Source organism: Silurus aristotelis, assembly GCF_946808225.1.
Source record: "Silurus aristotelis genome assembly, chromosome: 2".
Lineage (NCBI taxonomy): Eukaryota > Metazoa > Chordata > Actinopteri > Siluriformes > Siluridae > Silurus > Silurus aristotelis.
Genome location: NC_139575.1, coordinates 27,335,213 through 27,360,981, shown reverse-complemented (window position 1 = coordinate 27,360,981; position 25,769 = coordinate 27,335,213). Strand labels below are relative to the sequence as shown.

The 25,769-nt window shown below is 36.1% G+C and overlaps 1 long non-coding RNA gene across 1 annotated transcript in view; it reads right to left on the bottom strand.

The window, feature by feature from the left end:
• LOC310722413 overlaps positions 1 to 24,070 on the bottom strand; it is a 33,922-nt gene extending 9,852 nt beyond the window's left edge. Inside the window, exon 1 of the long non-coding RNA XR_014532366.1 lies at positions 23,933 to 24,070. This is a non-coding gene — a long non-coding RNA (uncharacterized lncRNA). The remainder of the gene's footprint in view (positions 1 to 23,932) is intronic.
• Between the last annotated feature and the right edge of the window lie 1,699 nt (positions 24,071 to 25,769).

Below are 25,769 nucleotides of genomic sequence, written 5' to 3'. Positions count from 1 at the left end.
GTCCTTGATTTATTTTTCTCGTAAGGGTCCCCTGGAGCATAGAGGGTTAAGGGCCTTGCTCAAGGGCCCAAGAGTGGCAGCTTGGCGATACCGGGGCTTGAACCCCCGACCTTCCGATCGGTAACCCAGCGCCTTAACCGCCTTAAACTTTTTTAGTTTTTTAAAATCAAAATTAAATCTAGTTTTGAAGGTTCTAGTTTTAAAAAGTAAAATACATTTTGAAACAAAGAGATGTGCATTAAAAACTGTGACTATATATATATATATATATATGTATATATATATATATATATATACATATATATATATATATATATATATATATATATATATGTGTGTGTGTGTGTGTGTGTGTGTGTGTGTGTGTGTGTGTGTGTGTGTGTGTGTGTGTGTGTGTGTGACTGATTAATCACAGTGCTCAATCTTTCCATTTTGGTTTTCCCAGCAATCACATACTGTCTACAAACTCAATAAAATTCCTTAGGGAAAGAACAGGCATTCAAATTTTCTATAAATGGTAAACCTAAATACCTAGTTCAGAAAAAGTTAACTGGTGAATTTGATTGAAAGTAATTATATAAGGCTTCATTTATGTTCTCTACACATAATTAGTTTTATTTCAAAGTTTAGACATGACTCTAACACAAATGTAATGTTTTGCATTGCTGTATACTTCCATAATACACCTTGAAGATGACAGATTGGAGCTGAACCACAGTAGCCAAAGTCATCATTACATGTTATGCAAAGGGTGTCCTAGTCAAGTAGGTCAGTTTAATTATGCAAAACATATTTTATTTTTTATAACATTATCATATTAATGCAGATAATTATTTATTCAATTTGTTTCTTAATTTTTTTACTGTTTAGATTTACTTTTTTTTAATGCTATCCTGATAATAAAAGCAATTTTATAGAATTATAAAATAATAATTGATAAAATGTATAAAGACCAATTATAAAACAGCCTAAAAATGCCTTATAACCTAGATAGAATTACAGTAATTGTAACATTTTTATAATATCTGCAAGACATTCCGATGTACAGTACATCCGATGACGCAGAGGTGAGACAAGAAAGACAATTAAGGACTTTTGTCACCCTAACCAGCCTGTTCACACACCTGCACTCAGGCAAACAATACCACAGCATGAGAACCAAACACAGGGCATATCAAAAAGAGCTACTTTTCACAAGCGATAAGGGCTCTGAATGAGACCTCCCTTCAGGCATAATTTATTTTACCTCCATTTCTCTATGCACACTAATATCCATCTGCATATACCTTTCATGAAGACACACATCTCAAACACAAACACATGCCAAATTATGCACACAATGTGCATCGTAAATATACAATCAGATACACTAGTATATAGCAATGTGTATTCTGTACACATATCTATGTTTATTGTTTGTGCACTTTATATCTTATGTGTCTGGCTGTGCCTAATGTGTTTTGTGCTTTTCAAGATCTGTAAATTGCAGTTAAGTATTCCACTGCAAAAATGACACTCTGTCTAACTCTTTGTATGTGGTAAATAAAGCTTTAAACGAGAGCTATTTGTTTATTTTCACATACAGTATATTGCTGTTTGATTATAACAATTTTAATTGATAGAGTAATGAATATTACTGTAAATTAGAAATATGTAAAATAATCACAATTGTTAATTTGCCAAAATGAAATCTTTTTTTGGTTAAATTCTGTTTTAACTGCATCTATTATAAAATGAGAATCACATCTAATGTGCGGTTTTCTTTTTTTTGTTTTGGTCAGCACATTCAGAGCGTACTGTAATGTGTGCATCCATATAACTTCTCAGGACTGAGTTTCCCAAAAATATATTTTCAAAACACCAACTAAAATTGATTTTGTTTGGGAGAGAGTGTTAATTGTGATGCCTTGGCCATTTTGCAGTGTGATTAGTAGTCAGATAACAGTTGTTAGTCTGGCCTAAGAAATAAAGACTTTATCTTATCAACATAATTTTTTTCTGAAGTCAGCTGTTAAATTTGGAAATATTCGTATAAATTCTATTATTTTGTTGACAAAGAAGGAAAAACCCTGCCTTTCCAATAAGAAAGGAATTTAAATAATGACAGTTTGCTTGGCAGTGTTTTGATATTTAAAGAATTGACTTTTAAACACATTTAAATTGTTCAGTGTAGGCAACAGCCCAGTGGTGTTTGTCCACAGCACCTGTCACCTGAAGATACATTATGGGAATACAAATCATCACTCAGTATTCAATAACAAAGCCATGCAATAACAATTTATAGTAATTTGACTGAAATGAACTCTCAATATCACCTTGGTGTATATTTATGTCATTATGTAGTAATAGAAGCCCTTTGTGTCTTTAGACTGCACATTATTTCCCAACATAAAACTGTATACGTTCATCTTATATGAATTATATGAATTATTCACTTAAGTTTATTGTCTGTAAACAAGTTGATAAATGAGTACGTCTAAACTCCAATTACAATAATTACACTAGGCCAACACAGTCTCGCATGTAATGTTTATGTTCACAAGCTCCAGAATTAAATTACCACAACTGCAAACCGAAAAGCCATTTAAAATTCAAGAGAGGAACTGTAGTAGCTCGGGTGGAAAAGAATGATGCAAAGTGTGAACAACAAGGCTGACGTATGTTAATATATACTTTGGCTTTCTTCTAATCACCCTGCATAAAGGCATGGAGTGGGTGAAACATCCGTTGTAATTATGTGTTTTGTATTTTCAACCAAAAAATACAGTAAAAAAGAAGTTCGTTTTTTTTTCAAGTGATAACTGTAGAATTTCTGGACTTTTTAGCTCCAGCATTTCAAGCAATAAATAAATAAACAAAAAAAAAACCCAAAAAAATATAAGAATAACAACGTTTTAGTAGCTTAAAAGGTTATACATGTCCGCTAGAAAATACCATCCCAGCATAGTCGCATATAATTCATTAGGCTCAGTTACAAGGTGCATTACTGGCAGACGGGTTTTGTAATTAGCATCAAAAGGATAATTGGCCATGCAAAAAAAAATCTTTACACTCATCAGTGGTGCACAAAGGATAGGCCAAATCTAATACTGTGCTCGCTTGCTTGCGTTTTTATTGTTGTGTTTCCATTTCCGTGATGATATTAGAGTTGATGTTCTCTGTGAATACATACAATAATTTATTTATTTATTTATTTATTTATTTATTTATTTATTTATTTATTTATTTATCTTGTAATTATTAATTTGATTATTTGTTTATTTATTTGTACGCACGCACACACACACACACACACACATAAATGTACGTCAAAATTGATGCCCCAAAAACGTGTTACCGCAAATTCATTTTAAAGACAGTAATTTTAATTAATGCAGCATGCATTTCTGTTTGACCATATTTATTTCAAATTTGAATAAATAAATCTAAAAGATGCAAAATTAAAAACCTTCAATATTCATCCATATTCGTTCATGCCAACTTTAAAAGTGTTAATTTAAGGTACATTTAAGACATATACAAAAATGTGAGAATAAGTAGAGATTAATCAGGGGTTATCTCATCACAATCATGTGATTAATCATGCTTAAATATTTTGATTAATTGAAAGCCCAAATATATATAGATATATGTTTTTATTTGTATGCAGATTTGTATGCATTTTTTTATGTTTGCAGTTTCTTATCATTGTTATTATATTTGCTCTGAGAACTTAAAACAAAAAACATGTAACCATCGCAGAACTAATAAACATAGTGTCTGCTTTTAATGTAATGGCTCTGTGTATTATTAGAAATCCCAAACATGCAAAAAAACAAACAAACAGACAAACAAAAATTATATTCCAGGAACATGTTTAGACACAAAACTACTTTGAGCTTTCATCAAGTAATATCAGTATCATATGTAAAATACAGAGAAGGCTGAGAGCATACAAATTTGCCATGATCCATTGCCTTATGGTGTGAATGCGCCATGACTCAGAACGGAAAGTCGCCCAGAGCCGAACACAGAGCTGTAGTATACTCATTAGAGCCTAATTAATCCACTCCAGGCTGTGGCGTATACAGCTGCTGAGATTCAGTCCTTCACACATTTTTTTCTTCACAATGTTGTACATGTCTTGTGGTGAATCAGGTACATATATCGCTGGTAACAGACACAGGTACATGATTTAAGGTCATATATTGTAATGCTGTATACATTATATTGTTATTATAAGTATATTACATAAGCCCCCCAAAACTTACACATTGTTGCCTTATTATAAAGTAACTAGTATAAATGCTTCAGTGACCATATATAAAGCTGAAAGTAGTTTTTATAGTGCTGTTAAAAAACAGCGTTTTTGTTCCAAACTAACAAATGAATTCATTGCAACAGAAAATGTTTGTACTGTATTATTAAAGTGGCAAAACGCATAAAGGTTGTGAGGTTTTTCTATGCAAAGCAAAAACAGAAGCCAAGTGCCAAGGTCTTTCAAAGGTCTTTCTCAGAGTCACCGAAATGCTTTAAAAACATACTAAATAATTTTTATCACCACATAAATGTGAACCTGAGATTAATTATTTTTATTTGCTTGCTTTTTTTTTAAGTGTTGTTTTCTTTGTGTTGTTCACACAACAAATATTTAACAATATTTGGCTATTTGACTATATTTCCAAATTAACTATAATTACTTCATTACAGTTGTTTGCTATTAGTAGTATAATTAGTGTTGTAAGTGATGTTTGTATGGACACACACAAATTCTAAAGTCTATACTATACTGTAAGTACTATAAGTAGGTACTGAACACACACACGCACACACATGCACACACACACAATCGCAGAACTGTAACTTTGTTTTAGGCTTCTATTCTATTTCTAATTCAACACTACTAAAGTAACATAAACTCTCACAAATAGGTGTTCCTAGCGTTAAGACAATCCCCCTGCACACACATTGGAGAACATAGAAACAATGGTAATACTATTAATAGTATTATTTTTCAATAAATGCATACCTATAGGGAATATTTCTGGTCATAAACTAAGTGAGTGGTAACTTTCTAGATGCACTTTCTTTTTCTGGGTCATAAAGTAGCCTGCATATTTGGCCATTACAGAGCAAATTTTAATATTTCATGATTCTATTTTTATTATTTTCACTAAGACATAAAATGTATGCCTAGCCTGAAGCAGGTGTATGAAAAACATTCTCTGAACATTTCTATGATAATCACTTTAAACATTAGCCAGCTCTCTACAGTGGCGCATCTGCTCCATCATATTCACAATGCTCTGTCGTTTAGACTGTGAGAGGGCCGTCAAGGATCAAAGCATCTTCTCCAAACACTTCAAAGATGATATCTCTATAACTACATATAAATATACTGAGAGGAGCAACACCCCTGGCATTTGGACACATTTTTTAAGCTTACTTTCAAGGCTTCCTATTATTTTTTACTCTCTTTGTTTAAATTTGTAAATTCATTTATGGCCTGTTATTATTGTTTATATGTGCAGGCTGTATAATTCAATTGTTTAGAAATTTTTGTTGTCAAAAAAAGTTTTGTAATATTTTTCTCATTGCGAGATTTTATTTAAAAGTCAGATAAAGCAAAATTTGTAGCCCGAAGCATGCATAAATTTGCATAAATTATCAAACTAACCATAGCCAGAAGTAGTGTGGTGCACACATATTAGCTGCAGGCAGTTTTGCTTTTCAAACGTAAGCTCTTTTTAACAACCATGTTTGTTACAAGACCTGTTGCTGTGCCATGTTTGCTTTTAACTCCTGTACAGTTAAACAGTACATGAGTTAATTATAGGTATGTGCAATTTTAGCTTTTACAGTAGAAATATTGACTATTTAAAACACCACATTTACTATATAGTAAATATTGAGATTCAAATTTAGACATACAGCTTTTATTTTTGTGTAGGTGCATACTTAAGATAGTGGTATAACACTGATGTACTGCTTATATGGTTGGGCTTAAGCCATTTTTTTTTTTCTTCAGATTCTCACCAAAGTCCTATGTATTTGGCCAGAAGTAAAAGCACCTACACTGGCGTGGGTGAAGCATCACATCATGTGGTGTGACATTACAGTAGAAGTCTGGTATTTTCACACACATATTGGTCCAAAATTGCACCCACGTTACCACTTCTCAAAGCCTTATTAAACATAGTAGACCTCAAGAGTATTTTTCCTGACATTAAAATTCCCATTTCTTACTACTAGGTTTTTGTTGATGTGCACAAATAGCCAACCACTTCAGCACTAACAGGCTAATTTGCACAACAGTCAACTAAACATAATTGATTTAATTATTTTATCCATGGAAAAAGCAAACAACACATTTTGTGACTAGTAAATGCAAATTAGACAGTTGATACATCATGCAGATACAGTGACCAGAATCAATAAAATGTCTAACAAAACTAATTAACTAGCAGTGTCATTGCTAAATATATATCTATAAAGAAGATGAAAAATGTTCCCCCTTATAATCATTATGTCCAAGAAACGTATATATGAAGGAACACTCACAAAGTTAATTTATTATTCCTGTGAGTTGGTTATTTGTACCAATAAAATAGAGACATGTAATCTGTAAGTAAAAGTGAATCATATATCATTTTGGAAATGTCACTAGTGCAGAGTTAGCAACACATTTTTTTTAAGAAATTAAAGTAGCTTATGTGATGTATCAATTTTTAAATGAATATACAGTATAAGTAATTACACCCCTTTACATCAGATTACTTCTTGTGACATTAAGCACAACTGAGAAGAAGATGAATTAAAAAGCAAAAAAGCAATAGAAAAAGCACTGGAACCATGATATTGTGACATAGGGTTACATACGATATTCATTAGCTGTGCATTTAGGTGTGATGAATGATTACACTGTAGTAAATATTCTTTAAAACTGGTTAAATATTTCCATTTTATTATATTAAATAAGATGGTCACAATTCAATGGAAATGTAATTTTGTAATTTCAGGACAAAAATAAATTATCTAGTCCTTAGCAGGTAAAAAATATTTGGTACTCCCCTGCCCAGTCTCCAGGACTTGTACCATACAAGAACCAGAAAACAGGCAGGAAAAATCACTACTGACCCTTCGCACCCTGGACACAACATCCTTCAGCTCCTCCCTTCTGGCAGGTGCTACAGAACTTTGTTTACCAAAACTGCCAGACACAGGAACAGTTTCTTTTCCCAGGCCATCACCCTCATTAACAACTCACCGAAATTATATTCCCTGCTTCAAATCTATGAGTACTGAACTGTAGTACATCAAAACTCATCACATCATCTGTATATCTTACACACACTATTGCTGCTGAATTGTTCTAAGAAGAAAAAATAAATATAAAAAAGTTCTAAAGTTAACTCTTTATCATACCTGATGCAAAATACTGTTCATTTGCACTACCATGCACTCTCACACTTAATGAACATTACTGATACAGTCATATAGTCATACACTCTGTATCCCTAGTTAATACTCGTACTGAATATATTGTTTCACATTGTCTGTATTGTCTTGTATAGTCTGTTTTTGTCATGTCTTGTCTGTTTTGTCTTGTATAGTGCAAGCTGAATGTATAATGTTATCCATGTCTGTACTTTAAGAGTCACTAACAGCTGGAACTAAATTCCTTGTGTGTGTCAACACATTCGACCAATAAACCTGATTCTGATTCTGATTACTAGGACACTGCAATACCATGATTGTAATAAATCTTTGCTACTTTGTTGAGGAATTGCTGACATGCTTGGGATCAATGTTGATCCAAAAATTGTTTTATGACCCAATTTTTGCTAAGCATTAGCTATTAGAGAGACAATCTCAAATTTGGTTCTAGAATACTTTTTTGTTTACAGAAGAGTTCATGGTCAACCCAATGAAAACAAGATCCTCTGTGTACAAAAAAAGCCCAAAACATCACTTGATAGTTAGTATGAGTTGTGCTGTTGTGCTTACATGCTGTGCTTGGTTTTCATCAAACGTGGCATTGTGCAGTATGGCCAAACATCTCCACTTTGGTCTCATCTGTACAAAGGACATTGTTCCAGAAGTCTTTTGGTTTGTTCAGAGAAAAGGCTTTTTCCTGGCAACCCTTTCCTACAAACCATACAGTTTCTCTGAGCATTGCACGATCTGACCTAGAGGTAAATTTGCTGGGACATCCACTTCTGGGAAGACTGACTTCCTTAAATGTTTTACACTTTTGAATAATCTTAATCAATGTACAATGTGGACGTTAAATGGCCTTATAACCCTTCCCAGATTAATGGACAAAAACAACTGTTCTCTAAGGTCATGGCTGATGTTTTTCCTCCTTGGCCTTTTGTTAACATACACCTGAATGCTCCAGACCGGGAAAATTGCTTATGATCGGATAATCAAGAGCATTTGATTACCAGCACCTGGCTGGTATTTGGCATCTTAATTTCTATGGAAGCAGTTAGCATGTTCATAGTTTTTCACACATGACATCTCCATTTTGGCTATATTTTTGGAAAATACATTTCATAGTGTAATATATCATGTTGTACATCTGAGATATAAAAAGGTTAAGTGTAATCCTCATATTTACCAGGTATTGCACTGTAGTAACATGAAACATAGTTACATAGATAAAGTTCCCTCTCTTTTTTTAAATTGTGGTACTAGTCTCAAAATGCTATGATGGTTTTCCACTATGCATTATCATTATTCATTCCAAAATTGGCCCCTTGTGCTGAATCTATGTTTCAGGATTTGGCTGTGGCTCTTTGACTTTCATGTCGTCTCTGGATGTTCCTCGACAGGCTTGCGCTGGTGGATTCATCCCATGTGACAGGTGTTTGATTGTGGCCTATGATGAGAGACGGCTCAGGCACGGCAGTGGCGCTTTCTCCCCAAGCTGACAGTCTGAATTAGGCAAGTCTACTGCCTGCAAGCCCAGAGTGAGTGCAGAACACACATACACACACGTATGCAGTGTACACACACTTTGGAGGCACTTCCTAAGCTCCCAATCCTGTCACAACTAGTCATATTTGCTGATGTAATGAGACGGCCAGGGGGTTTATCATTCAATAGTACTTTCAGTGGCACACACTGCGTAAAGGGATGATTGAGAAGTTTTATAACATGATCCTGTAACCAGCTTTGTGCACAAATGACATGTATGGGATCAAAGAAAGCATTGCTCACGTAATTTTTGACCAATCCAAAGTCTCTAATGTCACCACTGCCATTCATTAAAAACACAAATCTTTAAATCATTCAGCAGTGTATTGAGTAAACTGCATGATGAAACCTCATAAACCTCCTCTGAAACCTTAATTCCCATTCATTGTGCTCTCTATTCTGCTGAAAAAGTTCATAATTTAAGAGGTTTTCTTTCAGGAATCTTATTTAAATAGCCAAGGAAAACATGCATTAAGCACACAATAGGCTGCTGCATTTAAAGCGGACACATACACATTTGCAAAATATAATACATTTTGATACTATTTTTTTTTCTTTTTTTTGACAGTTATTATTGTGATGTCAAATATCGTTAGTTCTATAAGTATTTTGAAATGTAAATACACACTCTAATAGCTATTCGAATTGTGTTGGTGACTCTGATAGCACACTGATTGGCAGTGCCATCTTTCTGGTAAACAAATTCAATCCTGCCAGTCCCAGAAAAAGTACTGTATTTGTAGAAATAACAGAACAGAGTTTCTAAAATGCTTTTGTGTTTTTCCTACAGGTCATGTACAATGTGTCCTGTATTTTGTACATATTCCTAGCTTCACAGCTTTTACAGAAAGAGGCAAACATGAAGTAAAATCATCTTCACTTCACTACCCCCTCGAGCTGTTTCAGGAAGATACATTTTACATGTTAAAAGTTAGCACTGAAGCTACAGCCATTTAAAACATATTTTTAATATTTCTATTTTATTTATACTTAATCTGACCATAGAAGCTTCCCCAAAAAGCTCAGTGATTACATGCAAACTTTAGTTTGGTCTTATTTACGTCATTAGGGGCTGCTTGCAAGACAGCCTTACAATTTATGGCTATGTAAGATTCTCTTATTAATGCATGTACATACTTTACCCAGCTCTTTCACTGGTTCCTTTATTTTGTGGTCTGTGGGTACAGGTGAACCTTGCAGACATATGATATGTATGGTTCTTTGAAACATGCTCCAAGGAGGAGCTGGGCTTGGCTGAGTTGGATTTTTGCCATTATATCAAAATCAGAAAGACACTGGACCTTAAATACAGTCACAGGTGACCTATTTCCAATGGCCAGAAGATTTAATTAGCACCTGGTTAGATGTTCCTATTCTTTGGATGATATAATCTTACCATCACATACTACTAGGGGACCTAGAACACCACACCTGATGCTATCTCCAGAAAATTCCCATCCTTCCCTTCTCCAGGACAGTAGATAAATTACTTATGAGATTGCAGCAGCAATGAAAAGAGCCGAATGCTTGCAACCTGATCCAGGTGAAAGATCTCCTGAATGTTTGTCTCTGTGCATGGTCAGGTCCTACAGTGGGGACACTCATCATGTTTTGCCTGCCACCCTGGAATCAGTTACACTCAGTAGCTGCTGAAATGACACATCTGGTTGCCATGAATGCCAGCACACAAGCCCACATTGCACTTAACTTTGTCACTGGTGTGCCACCCTCTAAAGGTAACAACACCATCCTGACCATAGTTAGCATAGATCAGTTTTAAGTCCTGGGGGAGGGGAGTTGCTTCATTTGTTTTCTCATTACTGTCTGCTCTCTTTTCTCTTTTCTCCTCTCTCTCTCTCTCTCTCTCTCTCTCTCTCTCTCTCGGATCCATTTTCTATTTCGTATGTTTGCTGGTCCTCGTCCTTGCTCAGCCCAGCATCCCAACCCCTGTGGCTCAACTATAGTGCTCAACTTCCATGCCAGTGACCCGGGTTCAGGCGGTGTTGTTGTCTGTTTTGGTGCTAGGGCAACTGTCACAACCATAGGTTTGATTCCCACACCAGTCTTCTACCAACTAAATATCCTCCACTCACCTCTTTCCCTCTAATTTTAATAAATATTGAATTAACTGCTGTGATTGTGTCCAAGTTTTACTTCTGGGCCCACTGCCTCTATGAAAATCACAGTGTATCCCCTACTTTAAAGCATTTCACTTCATGTCGTAAACTGTATGTATGTGTATGTGACAAATAAAATTAGATTTGATTGAAATTTGATTTGATTTATCAGATCATACAAATGGCGGGCCGTGCATTCGGTAACTGGGCCTTCAGTGGGAACTTAACCAATTAAATCTTAATACCACCACTATCACGCCGCAATTATAGAAACCATCAATACTATACAAAAACGCAATATAACAACGCGTGGCATTACAGAGAGAGAGGCATTTCGCATATGGAGGGTGAATACCATTTTACTAAAGCAAGCTTCAAACCTGTACACTACAATCACAACTGTGCCACCTACATCATCTGGAGCAGTTCAGAATCAATTTTTGTCTAATAACATGACAAAAACATAACAATTTAAACAAAATACAACCTACTCACCAGAGATGCATACTCATAATTTGCACCGCTCCTCAGAGGCTATAAGCCAGTGGTACCGCTCGTATTCACTGGTCTGGAAGTGGTGAACAAACCCTTTCCTGGGCTGAGACAAGCTAGCTAGCTTCGGGGTTGGCCAACCTCTCCTCTCGATGTCTAGCTTTTCTTGAAAATTTGTTTTTAAGTATGTCTGAGACCAATTCAATTTCTCTACCTCCGTAGGTGTAAAAAAATGTGTGTAGTGTACTACAGATGTGTTTTACCAGTCGAACTTGGCTGTAACAGTTTCCCTCTGACTAACTAATCAGAGGACGGAAAAATGCTGAAGCTATTCTGGGCCAGCCAGCAAACGTAGGTCAGTGCTTCTGATAGTGTTTAGGCCAGCAGAGAAGGCTTTGCTTCTCAAGGCCTAAAACCTACAATACTATAGAACTTGTGGAAAAACCACAAGACATGTTTTTTAAATATAATGTATTTTGGTACTAGAAGAATGAAGTGAAAATGCATCCACTTAAAACAATATGGAAAAAAAAGAGATTACCTAATGAGGTTTTACTAAAGTAAATCTGTAATGTGAGTGTCAATAGCAACTGAATCCACTAATAAAGCACATGCTCTTTATGACCAGTGCAAGCTGAACTGATTTCCATGGCCTAAAACCTTATTTAGTTTAAGAAATTCTGTTACCAAGCAGCTTAGCTTTAGAGTGTGTTTAGCTTAGCTTTATAGTATGTTACTATAGTGACGGACATTGACTTACTATGATCTCAGCTTCCAGATACAGCAAGCTATTGTGAGTTTTAGGTGTAATTAAGTGATTAAAAATCTAAAAATAATATTGCTCTATAATATTGCTATTAATTTTTTATTCTTCTTTTTGTATGTGCGTGTGTAGACTACATGTATGATTTAGATTTTTTTTTTTTGCATGAATCACACCTATTGCCTTAGAGATTGGGTTGCAGAATCAAGAATACCTGCATCTTGCAAACTTTAGATCCTAGCTGATATCAATGCATTCTTATATTAAAGCTAGTTGTTTCTTCCAGACTATGTCTATGATTTGCAAGTTTTTTGTTTTATTGTTTGGTACAGTATAGTGTCTGTGTTTTTGGTTTGTTGTAGTATAGCGTATCTGTTATCAGTCGGTTGCAGTATATTATCATTTCTATTGGTTTGGTAGAGTTTAGTGTCTGTGTTATTGGTCTGTTGCAGTAAAGGATCAGTTGTATTGGGTGGGTACAGTATAGTGTCTGTGTTACTGGTTTGGAGCAGTATAGTGTCTGTCTTATTGGTCTGTTGCAGTAAATTCTCTCTAAGTGGGTTTGTGGCTGAGACATGTTCCCAATGAGAATATAGAATATCACATATACACAAACTTCCCAATGCATTTGCACAGTGGAGACTTCATCCAGTGTGACTGCCTAAACGATTCCTGTAACTGTCCCCTGAACTGAAAACCAGTATCATGTCACACCCCCCTTTGAGGTTGAACGTCGACCGCAGCATCTGTTCTATTTTCATCATCGTCTTCATTTTCCTGCTCCAGATGCCATGACAACTTAGCAAATACTGCAAATCCACAAAAAAGCTTTCATCTTCAATGGCCAACAGCTGATGCTTGATGTCCCACTACAGCTTTCAAATGTCAAGAGGTGTTTGTTTCTCTCTGCTTTTTAATTTATTTCCTCCCTTCACTTTACCTCCTTACTATAAATTCTTCATACCTGGTACATTAGTCACAGTGTGGGTCCTTTTCTCTATCATGCAAATAGGACTGAGTGCCTTGCTGATCCTGATGAAGGCCACACTCCTGGTGATAGGTTGAAAACTCTGTGATTCCCTGCCGCTCAGTCAGGAGGGCTTTGGTGGTTTACACTTGATTAAACTCTCAGCTTTGGCCCATTCAATGCTTGCTTTAATTTAAAAAGTGTCAAGAGAGAAGAGAGAAAGGAAGCAGGAGTGAGAGAATGTAATGAGAAAATAAAACACATAAATAAAAAAAATGAATTGACTTTGCCAATCATCAATGAAACACAAAGGATCTGATTGAAAACTTTATCAAAAAACGCTCGGTTAAATTAAGGTAAATATTTTGAACAATTTAAATAAAACACATCAAAGACATGTTACATTAAGACATAACATGAGCATGGACAGGTTTTGCAGGTACATGTGGTAAATAAGACATATTTCTTCATGAAATATACAATCAAATAATTATTTTATGTTTATAAATACTTAAATCATATGACAAAAGGAGATTAATAGAATGATCATTTTAAACAAGTTCAGTTAAAACTAGATATTTTTTACTAATCTGTTATTTTGGGTTGGAAAGCAATATGTCTTCATATAAGTAGCCAAGATTACATTAGTTTTAAATTATTGGTTAGGTACACTAATGATGCAAAATGACAACGTCAATGAGATATTTATACTTGAATTATAAAGAGGGGTTAATATCAAAATTACACATCGGTATTCAGAAATCTGAAGTATCTACAGACCTATGCAAACACCGTATGTAGAGAAAATAAGACTGCACAAGGCAGAGTAAGAGAGAATGCTATTTGTGTCTAAGAATAAACATGTCAATATTAATTGATCTTATCTTCCCTGTAAAGTATACATACATTTGGAACATTTTAGTCATTGCTTATTTCCAGATCCAAAATTTAAATGTACAGAATTATGAGCTATACTTTATGTAACCTGTAAATTTTTCAGATGGATGTTTCATTGGTTTACCCCAGCCAAGCTCCCACTTTTAGTTCATGGTGGTTCCCTAGTGTTCTAGTGTATGGGGGGCAACCCAGCAACTGAGGAGTTGTACAAGCTAGTGCACTCTCAGTGCCAGTCCCAAGCAAGAAGGGCGCTTGGTGTATGACCAGTGCCAAATTAAATATGCCGACAAAGGATCCACTGTGCCAAACTCTAATTGGAGCAGCCAAATGAAAACTACAAAACAATAACTTGGTAATGCAAAAGGATGCAATGGATTAGGTGTTACCATCTGCTTTATAATAAGGGTTAAAATGATGTTTAATCAGCAATGATTATTGTGATAATTACAATGAGGTCTATTTGTGCTGCAGCATTTTGGCACTATACTAGACCCTTTTTAGATTTTAATTTCAATAATTGGCATCTTCATATCCCATCATCATATTAGTCATCCTTTTGTTTATTTAGATTTTTTGCTTTTTTAATTGTATTTAAAAAAAAATGCAAAAAGTGATCAGCTGCTGGTCCTTTTTGCTATTCTTCAATTCTTTGGGGCGTATAAAGGCAAGTATTTTAGGCAGTGGTGTAGACAATACGGAAAAACCCTATTCTTGATATCTTTACTTAAGACAAACCTGGCAACCACTGAGGCCTAAATACACACTGCAATATAATTTTTATTATAAACAAATGGTAATTTAAGTAACCTAAAAAAGCAGCCCAAAAAATTACTCACACACCTGAAAAACAGAATATAAAGATTCCAGAAATTCCAAGTCTTTTTGTACTTAAGTCATCCAGTCTAATTCAGCTGAACTGCAGAATATACAAAAATATGTAGCTTCAGGATAAACCTTAAAATCAGCATTACAACGTATCCAGATGTGTATGTGCATGATATGATAATCCATACAGTACCTTAAATGACATGAGTTCTGCACATTGATGGACATCACAAATGTCTTTTTTTTTTTTTTTACAAATTTTAACTTCTGTCACGGTCCAATCATTTCTCACACTGCCATGTAAGATTAAAAGTTGCAAATGCGGTACATAGCAAAAATGACTTTTGCTTTAAATTAATCCAGATTAGCTAGCTGTAATAGTGAAAAGCGGCTCCTGCTTCAGATAGATATTTATAGACCCATTCAAATTTTAAAGTGGCTGTGGATGAAAATTTGTTGATATACAACGTATAACATTTCTAGACCACAGCATCGAGCAAATGTACCCGGCTTTCCCTAATGATTAATTTTGCTTTATTGCAGTGAAACATTCATAGGTGATCAAATTAGCATGCACAATAAAGGTAGTGGGAGCAATAAAATGAATTAATGTATCTCTGAGATTAATTTAACACTTTTAAGAAGCTTGTGATTTTTAATAGTTTTTCCACAGACTGTTGGCACAGACTTTACACACAGGACTAATGCATATTTTAGGCTAGTAATGCAATCTCGAATAAATAGGCCTCATCATACTGCAGACACTATCAAGGGAACAACATGGCTGAATTGTCAATAATGTTAGGGTTCAGTTTATGGTCTTTGTTTCTTTGTGTCCTTGCTTCGTGTTTTCACAGAGATTCTTTTGTACTTCAGTGAATATTATCTTCACTTGCACCCCCTGTACTCGTTATTATGTGAAAATTGACAACAAAATACATTATTCCTGAGTTTCAGAGCTAGGCTGCTGTGTGATATGATGTAGCCAAGGCATATTTGAGCCTTTGGCTAAAGTTAATATGTTTTATTTATATAGCTCCTTCTTCAGATTCAAGGTTGCTTTACAGATCAATTGCAATATCTGGACTGCCAGCTCTGCCTGCTTCACTGCAGGTGAGGAACCTAGCTATGCCCTGCTCTTTGTACACATGTATATACATGTATACATGTATGTATGTATGTATGTATGTATGTATGTATGCAAAATTCTCCAAGATGAAAGAGGACATACTCCATATAAACTATGTTAAATTTATAATTAAAATTATGAGCAGCATAAATATGTAAGGAGGGAAGCATGAACCAGTGCCCATATTCAGGGCCGCTGGAAGTAATTTTGAACAGGGGGTGCTGTGAATTTTTTATTTTATTATTTTTTTTTTGACAAAAAAACCTATGAGCCTATGGGCCTATTTAGAATACATTTAAAAAAATAACATAGGGCTGTGACGATGGCACTTTTTTTTTTTTACCACCGCGGTGGTAGTGGACCAAATACCGGCGGTGTTGCGGTGGTTGGGGGGTTTTGAAATAATAATAAAAAAACAAAAACAAAGAAACAACACACTAAAGCCTGTAAAGCATTGAAATAAATATCAGTAAATACTGGTAACTTACATAATATAATAAAGTTGAATCCATTTAAAAAAAAAAAAAAAAAAAACAGTTTTATATTTCCACACAAAGACGCGTTATAGCCTACCGCTCTGCGCTTTGAGAGGGATGTGGAACACGAGCAGGAAAGAGACCACCGATCTCTTTTTCTGATATCTTCATGTTGTTGTAAAAGGTACGAAGAGCTAATTTTATCTTCCACAAGGGCAAGGCATTTAGGCTATGTTTACGTGCTGCCAGAGAAAGCCAAACTAAAATCACCCGCGCGTGTGAAACGTGCTTTACAAATGAAATTGAAAAATCAATATAATTAAAATAATCAAAATAATTAAATTAAAATCCAAAATACACTTAATAGCCTACGTGTGTCAAAATCATTTCCTAAAATATTCATAAGGAATTTATAAATTGTGCAAAATATTTTTAATAGGCATAATTTTTTTTTAAATCTCTCTCTCGCCAATAGGGGTTGCTGCAGCACCCCCAGCACCCCCACTTCCTGCGGCCATGCCCGTATTATTGCTTGACTGATTTGCACGTCAGTAACTCTGGGTTGACAAAACACATCAAAAAGTGGAGCTACAGACAGTTAATATGCTAGCAAAATTTTGATTTTCAATATGAACAAAATAATTGTGACTTATAAAGCGGGTAATTTAACCCAGCCATTAGGGGGGCACAAGCCAGTGCACTCTTAGTGCCGGTCCCAAGCCCGGGTAAATGGGGAGGGTTGCGTTAGGAAGGGCATCCAGCGTAAAACGTGCCAAATCAAATATGCGGATCACAAATAAGAATTTCCAACCGGATCGGTCGAGGCCCGGGTTAACAACGACCGCCACAGGTATCGTTAGCCGACAGGGTACCGGTGGAAATTGGGCTACTGTTGGCCGAAGGAGGAGAAGGAGAGGAGGAAGACGTCTACAGAGGGCAGGGAAAGGAGCAGTGCAGGAGAGTGGAGGTTCAGGTTGGTACTCTAAATGTTGGTACTATGACGGGTAAAGGGAGAGAGGTAGCTGATATGATGGAGAGGAGAAAGGTAGATATGCTGTGTGTTCAGGAGACCAAGTGGGAAGGGAGTAAGGCCAGAAACATTGGAGGTGGGTTTAAACTGTTTTATCATGGTGTGGATGGGAAGAGAAATGGTGTAGGGGTGATTCTGAAGGAAGAGTACAGTAAGAGTGTAGTGGAGATGAAGAGAGTTTCTGATAGGGTGATGATTGTGAAGGTGGAAGTTGAAGGGATGATGATAAATGTCATCAGTGCCTATGCTCCACAAGTTGGCTGTGAGATGGAGGAGAAGGAACGATTCTGGAGTGAATTAGATGAAGTGGTAGATGGTGTACCTAGGAAAGAACGATTGGTGATTGGGGCAGACTTTAATGGGCATGTAGGTGAAGGGAACAGAGGTGATGAGGAGGTGATGGGTAGGTATGGTTTTAAGGAGAGGAATGTGGAAGGGCAGATGGTGGTAGATTTTGCTAAAAGGATAGAAATGGCAGTGGTGAACACGTATTTTAAGAAGAAGGAGGATCATAGGGTAACATATAAGAGTGGAGGGAGGTGCACACAGGTGGATTATGTTCTGTGTAGGAGATGCAACCTGAAGGAGATTGGAGACTGTAAGGTGTTGGCGGGGGACAGTGTAGCTAGACAACATCGGATGGTGGTCTGTAGGATGGTTTTGGAGGCGAAGAAGAAGAGGAGGAAAGTAAGGATTGAAAGAAGAATAAGATGGTGGAAACTGAAGGAGGAAGAGTGTAGTGTGAGGTTCAGGGAAGAGGTCAGACAGGGGCTTGGTGGTGGTGAAGAGGTGCCGGTTGATTGGGCAACTACTGCAGGAGTGATGAGGGAGGCAGCTAGAAAAGTACTTGGTGTGACATCTGGAAATAGAAAGCAAGACAAGGAGACATGGTGCTGGAATGAGGAAGTGCAGGAGAGCATTAGGGAAAAGAGGTTGGCAAAACAGAAGTGGGATCGACAGAGTGATGAGAAAAGTAGGCAGGAGTACAAGGAGATGCGGCAGCAGGTAAAAAGGGATGTGGCGAAAGCCAAGGAAAAGGCATATGAGGAGCTGTATAAGAGGTTGGACACTAAGGAAGGAGAAAAGGATTTATAACGATTGGCCAGGCAGAGGGACCGAGCTGGGAAGGATGTACTGCAAGTTAGAGCAATAAAGAATGGAGAGGGAAATGTGTTGACTAGTGAGGAGAGTGTGTTGAGAAGATGGAGGGAGTATTTTGAACAGCTGATGAATGAGGAAAATCAGAGAGAGAGAAGGTTGGAGGATGTGGAGTTGGTGAAGCAGTATGTAGATAGGATTAGTAAGGAGGAAGTGAGAGCAGCGATTAAGAGGATGAAGAATGGAAAGTCGGTTGGACCAGATGACATACCGGTAGAAGCGTGGAGATGTTTAGGAGAGATGGCAGTGGAGTTTTTAATCAGATTGTTTAACAGGATTCTGGAAGGGGAGAGGATGCCTGAGGAATTGAGAAGGAGTCTGCTGGTACCGATATTTAAGCATAAGGGAGATGTGCAGACCTGCAGTAACTACAGGGGAATTAAGTTGATCAGTCACACCATGAAGTTATGGGAAAGAGTAGTGGAAGCCAGGCTGAGAGAAGAGGTGACCATCTGTGAGCAACAGTATGGTTTCATGCCGAGGAAGAGCACCACAGATGCCTTATTTGCTTTGAGGATGTTGATGGAGAAGTATAGAGAAGGACAGAAGGAATTGCATTGTGTATTTGTGGATTTAGAGAAAGCGTACGACAGGGTGCCGAGAAAGGAGTTGTGGTATTGTATGAGGAAGTCAGGTGTGTCAGAGAAGTATGTGAGGGTGGTGCAGGACATGTATGACGACAGTGTGACGGCAGTGAAGTGTGCAGTAGGTACGACAGACTGGTTCAGGGTGAAGGTTGGACTGCATCAAGGATCGGCCCTGAGCCCTTTCCTGTTTGCAGTGGTGATGGACAGGTTGACGGACGAGGTCAGACAGGAGTCTCCCTGGACTATGATGTTTGCAGATGATATTGTGATTTGTGGTGAGAGTAGAGAGCAGGTTGAGAAGAGCCTGGAGAGGTGGAGATATGCGCTGGAGAGAAGGGGAATGAAAGTCAGTAGGAGTAAGACAGAGTACATGTGTGTGAATGAGAGGAAGGGCAGTGGAGTGATGCGGTTGCAGGGAGAAGAGGTGGAGAAGGTGGAGGAGTTCAGGTACCTGGGGTCAACAGTGCAAAGTAATGGAGAGTGTGTTAAAGAAGTAAAGAAAAGAGTGCAGGCAGGGTGGAGTGGGTGGAGAAGAGTGACAGGAGTGATTTGTGATAGTAGGGTATCTGCAAGAATGAAAGGGAAAGTTTATAGGACTGTGGTGAGACCTGCAATGTTGTATGGATTAGAGACAGTGGCATTGAGTAAAAGACAGGAGGTGGAGCTGGAGGAAGCAGAGCTGAAGATGTTAAGGTTTTCGTTGGGAGTGACGAGGATGGACAAGATTAGAAATGAGTTTATTAGAGGGACAGCACATGTAGGATGTTTTGGTGACAAGGTGAGGAAGGCGAGATTGAGATGGTTTGGACATGTGCAGAGAAGGGACATGAATTATATTGGTAGAAAAATGCTGAAGATGGAGCCACCAGGTAGGAGGAAAAGAGGAAGGCCAAGGAGGAGGTTCATGGATGTGGTGAGGGAAGACATGCAGGTAGTTGGTGTGAAAGAGGCAGATGTAGAGGACAGGGTGGTATGGAGACGGATGATCCGCTGTGGCGACCCCTAATGGGAGCAGCCAAAAGAAGAAGAAGAAGAAAGCGGGTAATTTCACTTTTAGATTTTTAGGGAATAAATACTGCTATATGTCCCACTGTGCTTTTTACAACACCCAAACATCCGTTATTCACTATCTAAAAAAACTGGTATTTGTAGTTGATAGTATTGATAGACTCATACAGTACTGCAACAACTGCAAATAACACAATAACTACTGAATGTTTGCATTCATCAATAGCCCTAATAGTAACGTCATAGTTTTCAATATAATCTACCAGACCCATTAATTTTAATGTGCAACATTTCATTTTCTGTGTCTGCAAAATCAATTTGTTTATTGCTGTTCCACCCTACTGATGAGCTTGCATTTTGGAATGAACTAAATCAACTCATTTAGCGCATCTAATTTCCTGATCTTGATTCTGTCCGCTACGTGTGCTGCTTTCCGTTTCTTAATTTCCAACGCAAATTGAGGAGGCTTGCTGCCTCTGGAAGGTTTTGTCATAGGAGCAGACTTTGGTTTCAACTTTGGTTTGCTCAATGGCTCAATGTCCATTTTAATTCAGTTTGCTTATTTTTTTTTACTTTTCCCCAAATTACTTATTAGAAATTCAAAGGTGTAAAATATAACAAGGCTTTCAGCTCCATCTAGAGCTTTAGAGTATGTTGCCATGTATGGTAAGCATTTGCAAATGTTAAAAAGGAGTTGAAAGATAATATATTGATAAAAAAAGAGATATTAACCCATGCTGAATGGAAGCTATTGTTACGTTGTATATGCTTATAAGGGAGTGGACGTAGTACTCTAGAGGTGAACCTTTGGAATTATCCATTCATGCAATAGGTAGTTGTGTGCACTTGTACCTAATTAGGTATTGTTTGATATTGGCCTAATTGGGACAACTTTAAAAAGCTTTTAATATAAAGCACGAAAATTGCCACATTTACGCAGTTTATTAATCTTTCTACAGATTATGCAGATATCTTTTATACTGAGTTTCCACCAAAATATTTTTTTAATTGGCAAACATTTATTATTAGCCAGGCTGGATCGCTGCATTAATGGATCACTGCAACCCTGACCTGTCAGCAACAAGTAATCTTGCACTAAATTTTATTTGTAATAACTGTATTTTGGATTCCTGCACTAGATACACTCTGATAATGATGATAATGATGGTGATGATTATAATTATAACACTCCATTTAATCCAGCCTAAAGTGCATTCAGTTGCAATTTCTACCACCACTGTAATATAATGTAAAACTACCAGTTGTCTGCTAACAGGATATACCAGTTTCTGATTATGCTGCAATATCTGGATATCAACATTGTAATTGTGTTGTTTGTGATGTGTGTACTATAAATTGTTTGGTCACAAGAGCTCAGTGAAGCATTAGCAAGCTGTGAGATCATAAGTCATGTGGCCAGGATATTGATATATCATAAGACATGGAAGACATCGCCATCAACCCTTTCAAATGTAAAAGTAGTTAAGGTACGTTTGCTGAGAGAAACATACATACATTTTGGATTTGATTAAAATAGCCAACCAGTTTGTTTTATCATTAGATGATTGTGAGCTCCAATTCAAACAATCATAAAGTCATCTGCAGTCTGCTTTATGAGTGTTGAAGTGGCAAAGTGATCATTCGTCAAAAGTTAACACAGTCACATAATGAAGAGTGTATTAAATCTCATCTTCGCAGATTGCAAAACTGGTCATTGGTTAGATAGGGGAGCTACTTAGAGTGTAAGATTTGTTGCAAAATAATAATAAAAAAATCTAATCTAAAAATGTAAAATATTTTAGATTAGAGTCAACTTGACATTGTTCAAGTACAAGAACAGAGCAAATGAAATGCAGTAAATGTCCTTTGAGCCAGATTAATATACATATAAAATAAAATTGACAATGTGTCATGCAGGATAAAACCAGCTGGCACACTGCAATATTACATTTCCAAATGTATAACACACTACATTTATAGCATAGTAATACATAAGTCTCTACACATAGCATCAGCTCTGTAATTATATACAATGCAAACAATTTAACTGTGCTGCCAATAATGTAAAATGTATACTATAAAAAAACTGTCATAAATTAAATAACATAAAATAACACAACTTATTTGCTCATTTGGTAATGCTGAATATACAGTAACTGAGTTAAAGGGTCTAATGCAAGGACCAAATCAAGGCAGTTTGTTGGTATTTAAAAATCAGAAGGTTGTATGTTGTGTGTTGTATGTTGTATTTGTATAATGCATCTCCAAGCTTTCATGGGGGCACAACCCTTAAACTTCAGCTCAGTTATATCTTGCACCACAATTTATTTGATTATTGCAAGCCACATCAATATCTTGCTTATCTCCATGTCCTTGCTGACCTTTCCTATCAAGCTGATGCCAAAATGAAATTTAAAATTTATAATCCATATAAAAACAAATAGTGGAGTGCATTTTGAACTAGATCATTAAAAATCCACTTTGGAATTGATATTGTTAATTAGTATCAGCACTTTGTACCAGTTACATTCTTTTGTATCGTCACTAATCACTTATACCTATTTTGCCTGGGCATTGTTGTATATCAATATAATATTTTAGCATTGTACTAAATCATTTGCTGTATGGTGTATAAGTACCAGACAATAAAAAGCTCTCACATACGTACTAAAGCAATAATACCAAATAATTTTAAAGTGGTTTCTTAACTTGGTTAAATTGAATAGTATTTAAAGCAAAACATATTTTGGACAAACCTCCTCAAAGTAATGTAATATGTTATAAACAAACAAACAAAAAAAACAAATCAATCAATAAAAATAAATATGGAATTTTGTTAGAATATTTTACAGAGCTAAGTTTTATTGTGACTAATATTTTAGAAGTTTGGTGTGACAGACCATTGTACAAAATACCAAAATTGTATTTCTTCTTTAATGTCCCGTAAGCACTCTCATCAGAAAACAGCAAAATCTAAAATTATGAATATTAATAATTGGGAATTAATTATTGAGGGATTAGCTACTAAACAAACATAAGAAAAATAATATTAAAACATTGCAATTTAGATTAAATATGCACTTGGGAGATTTGAAATGTGTTGTTATTTCAGGAGACGGACATTTAAACACAGACACACAGACAAACACACACACACACACACACACACACACACACACACACACACACACACACACACACACACACACACACACACACACACACACTTTAAAGAAGAACAGTAAATGCTCACACATTTGTCATGAACAAAAACAATACATTTTCAGTAAATGTAAATGAGCAGGACAAATTCAACAATGTAAATTATTTACAGAAACCTGTAAAATAACATGATTGGGTACAACAGATCGAAAGATTTCAGGAAAAAAACGGTGATAAATAGCAAGAAGCATTTAGGGAGGTTATTAAAAATAAATTCAAATTTACAAAAAATTGTATTTATAATATTTATAAATAATATAAATACAGAGCATTAAATCACTAGTAGCACACAGTACATACCTATTACCTTGTTTGCTGTTAATAATAACCTGCAACCTTTTGAGAAGGCTTTCTACTAGATTTTGGAGAAAGACTGTGGGGATTTCTGCTCATCCAGCTTGAACATTAGTAAGGTCAGGCACCGATGTCGGGTGAGAAGGTTTGTTGTGCAGCCAGTGTTCCAAAAGTGTTCAGTGGGGTTGGGGTCAGGACTCAGGCCACTCTAGTTCTTTCAACTGCGGCAAGCCATGCTTTCATGTGCTCAGGGGCATTGTGATGATGAAACTCATTTGGACCCTTTAGTTCCAGTAAAGGAAATGTATAATGCTACAGCATGCAAAGACATTTTTGTGCTTTTAAATTTGTTGCCATAGTTTATTAATGCACAGACTGACAAATGCTTAAAAAGATTTTTTATATTGAATTTTTACATTGAATGGATTTGTAGTATATCTGACTTTAATGGAGTAAAATATGTTCTTAAAAACACAATTATAAATATGTGACAGTAGGATTTGTTAGCTATCCAGTGCACCATGTGCTATCTTACAAGCCTTAGGGAAAAGATGTTCATGCCTGTGCCTTAGAATAAACACAGCAAGAGCAGCACTCACATACAAAAACTGTAAATTTATTTAAACTTGGTATTAGTCAGTATGACAGCATGTTACATGACAAGCACAAAATAGCATTTTCTGCTCTATTCAATTTATTTGGTCACAGTTAGATTTTGTGAGTCTTATATAGGAAAGCCAAAATAATTAGTGAAAGGATATGAAGTGTTCTTTTACGCCACAACATCCCAATTTTAACAGCCCAGTTTCCAGGTAGGTTGCCTATGTATATTTTTTGCAATTTCAGTAGTAATGTCATCCTAATTTTACTGTAAAACTTTGATTTACATCCACGTGCATGTTGTACAAAAATTTATGAAAATGTACAAAACATTTATTACATTCATATTGCTTTTTGAAGATTCACTGACTGTCTTTATTTGAAGGAATAAATATAAAAATGGCCCTTTACTCCCTTATAAAGCTGCTGTTGTGGCGAAGGCAAAATCTGGGTGTGAAACTATTTATTTACTTTAGAGTATACAAGAGGATTCCCAGGTTTTTGCTTTTCTGTTATAAACTCAGCATAATTTTTTTTATTTAAAAACAATTCGAGTTTTTAAGCAGAAAGTCACCTCAACCATGTGTTGAATGTAAATCCACTCTTGTACATACATAAAATATGCTCTTTTACTTGCTACATAGTCAAATTTTAGTGCAGGTAAAATAAACTAAAAAGCAATTTGATGTCATGGACTTTCAGAAAAAGCAAACTACATTACAACTTTTTGGCACTTTTTAAGTGCAGGATTTGTGTAATTATTCCATGCCTGCTGTGAATTTCTCATTTGGAATGTGTAATTCACAAATAAAGTGTACAGTCGGCTTAAAAATAAACTGCTGCACGAACACATTACACGAGCATTTTCATGGAAATTGAGGTCAGACCATATTTGAGTTTGACATTAAATGGGTGTATTGGGAGAGCAAACTCAATCAGTTTCACAAAGAGGCTTAGAGAGAGTATGAGAGGAGCCAATTGCCTAAGCGCTCAACTTGCCTGAGCACAATCCCCAGGTGGACCACTGTGCTGGTAATGAGATATAATATCTATTGCCCTGGGAGTGGTCCTATTCATAAAACACCAAGGGATCTTCAGTTTCAGTGGCATTTGGGATCTAATTGGAAACACTTCCATAGTGCATATGTGGGGCAATGTGAAGTTCCCACGTGATGGGTAGAGCCAAAACATCCAAGCGTGGCCAAGCTATTAAATGCATTGTGAAAGATGCAATTCATAATTC